The sequence below is a fragment of the Lepisma saccharinum genome, chromosome 19, assembly GCF_977018435.1.
Source record: "Lepisma saccharinum chromosome 19, izLepSacc3.1, whole genome shotgun sequence".
Taxonomy (NCBI): domain Eukaryota; kingdom Metazoa; phylum Arthropoda; class Insecta; order Zygentoma; family Lepismatidae; genus Lepisma; species Lepisma saccharinum.
This window is the reverse complement of record NC_139247.1, coordinates 52,259,911-52,263,370: the sequence shown is the minus strand read 5'-3', so window position 1 is coordinate 52,263,370 and position 3,460 is coordinate 52,259,911.

Here is a 3,460-nt window from a genome sequence, read left to right as displayed (position 1 = left end):
AATATGAGCAGAGGTATTCGGGGTAATATGAGCAGAAATGGGGAAATATGGGCAACTATTTTCGACTGTACATTATTCCAAAATTAGATTAATTATTCTGGTCTTTAGAACATTTAAATTAAAGAAATGAATGTAATTTAACAATATTATAACACATAAGTAAATAAACAAATTACAATGAAATACATTAATGAATAATTGATTCATTCTTTAACTAATGACGATTGTATGTGTCCTGTTTGCGGAGGAAAGTACAACGATGACTTCAGTAGAAAAAAATGGTTAAGGTGTGAGAATAGCAGCGAGTGGTTACATGAGGACGATGTAAACATTGAGGAAGATGGAGTCACCTTTGTATGTGAAAACTGCAAATGATTTCTTGGGTGGTGATAATGGAGACATTCCTTTTGTGGTGGATTGTGCTTGTGTAGAGTATAAATGGTAATAACTAACAAGTGCACTAAGAAAAAAATGTAATAATTTTGATATATCCAGCTTTATTTGCAGTTGCCCATATTACCCCTGGTCTATGCTCATATTACCCCGTGTTTGGGGTAATATGAGAAACTTGACATTATTTTGTAAAATATTGTTCTATTTTTATCTGTTTTGGGTTAAAGTAGAAAACAAGCTGAGGAATCAAACGGAGAAGCGTTTAAAACTGTGACAAATACGGATTTTACGTTTTTTAATGAAAAACCTTAACTATACTCATATTACCCCGACTTCCCCTTCAAAAAATTCTTGGCAAATGATAATTCAATATCTCTGTGCATGCTCACCACACCAGCAAGTTTACTAATGGACGAGAGAGTTCGACAATGGCCTCAATTCGCAGGCAGATGGGTGGAAAGGCCTTCGCAGTGGCTGACTGCACCTGGAACCAAAAAGACTTATTCTTATTAAGGTATACAGGCACTAACTCAAACTTGAAAATATCTGTAGATCAGCAATAGGTCTGTGCTAAAAGGCAGCAAACTTGTGCACCCTACATACAGAAATCTATTAGATAAGAAAGAAAAACAAATTAAGGTTTTCATTCGACTCTCCCTCGTATATATCTTTTCACCTCCAAAGGTCTCAGGTTCGAATCCAGACCTAGGTATGGGTGTTCTTTGTGTATGTCTCTTCGTCAATTTCATAATATTACTTGGATTGAAAGTGGTGAAGACCCCAAAATTTCAACGTCCCTTCCACGGACGGTTTTTTTGGAAGCTAGCGAGGCTCTTGCGTCTGAACTCACTGCCACAATAATTCTCCGTGAGGCTCGTATTGTGGGACGTCCTTGACTGATTCAATCATTTCATCTATCACCATTCATCCTCATCTTCGCGATTAGCCAAGTGTGGGAGATAGGCGTCTACTTCTAAACAACTACTTATCATACACTCTACCTCGGGAATCTGTGGAGCAAGGGCGCGCATAACGGTAGAGAAGGGAGGGACCGAGTGAGCGGAGTAAAGCAGTACGCGCTGCTACAAAGAGTTGGTAGCTGCAGCCGCGTTTTCCCCTCCATGCACTCACTATCGCTCCAGCGCGTCATTGCTTGCTCCAGAGATTCCCGAGAGAGAGTGAAATTTCTTATTCATTCATTCTCCCCAATGTTTTCCATTGCAGCCTCCCTATCTTGTCTCTTACGTTTCATAGCAGGCTACGATCTTCCTCCCTCGATCTATTACACCATTAACAACTCCTTTAGTGCATTTTTTATCAGGCCGAAGTCACGGTAAAATATACAGACTATCTTCAGTTGGAACTTAAGTGTCTGCGTCGGTAGCATGCAAAGTTAATTTGACATTGTCCAACGTCTAGTGCTTTCATCTACAATTCTAACATTGTGTTTCTGTCGTCTACAGGTGAACATATTTATTTTTCCGGTGGTGGAGGTTGAACCTCCAACAACCTGTGATTTTACTGCAAATCTGGTGCTCTAAGCTACTACTCCACGATAGTAATATAGTAATATAGTAATGTCTGGCAGTAATGGCTACAAAAACAAGAGCAGCGCTTAATCTTGTCGCTAGATTAAAAGCGATTCATACAAATGAGCGATGTGTCCTCTTGTCAAGTAGAACATGATGTTCAATGTTCATAAAACTTACGTGCACGATATTCTATAGAAGAAAACTGAAATTTTGAAGTTATGGGAAAAACTGTGCTAATGAAATAATAAAGAGAACTTGAAAAAACAGCAAACAATGACATTAATGAAATAGTGTGGGAGTGGTTTGCCAGTGCAAGGACAAAAAATCACCTCGCGTTGGGTCGTATGTTACACGATATGCTAAAAAACCTTCGCTCATAAACTGGGGAAGACTGAATTTAAAGCATGGTTGGGGTGTTTTTGCAACATCGAGTGATATATGTGGTAGAGGACTGGGTTGCTAAACTACCCTCCATAATCGAGGGATATGAACCTGAAAACAACTCATTGTGACTAAGCGAGTACGGTAGTTATTTCATTTAATTTTTATACATTATACCTGCATTAAACGGAAACGAGCCTTCAGCGGAAAACGTCCTGGCCCCTTCCTATTTCGCTTAAGACAGGTTTCGCCGTATTATTAATATTCATTATACAGGGTGTACCAAAAGTACCATTATACAAACCTGCAAAATGTGTTATTTTAACAGCATGCGTATGATGAGAGGATGCTATACCATTAAATCAGACCACCATTTACTCCAGAGGATGTGTGCAAACCGCCATTTTCATGGCACAGTATAATTCGCCTCCAGGTGCAATGTGAAATCCTCCGTACCATGGCTGGCGTGTGAACAGCTTCTTGAAGTTCCCCAGTTGTCTGATAACGATTATGGGCGACTTTCTGTTTGATGTGTCCCCATAGCGCATTATCACAAGATGTCAGATTTGGACTTGGGGTGGCCATTCTAGAGGTGTCGGGAAATTGACGATCCTCATCCAATCCATTTGTCTCTGAACACATCATTGAGGTATTCTCTTAAAATGGCCACCTGAAATCCAGATCTGACATCTTATGTTACGGAGGATTTCACATCACACCTGGAGGCGAATAATACTGTGCCATGTCATTGGAGTAAATGGTGGTCATTGGTCTGATTTAATGGTATACCATCCACTCATCAAACGCATGCTGTTAAAATAACATTTTGGAGGTTTGTCTACAATTCAAATGGGGGTAATGGGACTTTTGGTACACCCTGTACACTGCTGGACAAAAGAAACCGGACACTTGCATTTCTTGTCATGACTCATTAATTCTGATTCGAAGGCTCTAAATGTTACAAAGAAAACCTGAATAACAAACGGAAAAAGTATCGAACATGTTCAATAATGAATGTTCAATTGTTCAATACTGAGAGCGTAATTCATACGTAATTGCAATTCAGATGTTAAATAATAAGGTGTCCTGTTTTTGTTTCTTTGTCCAGCAGTATATAATTGTGTGCCTAATTAAGATTTATTCATTAAAGTAGT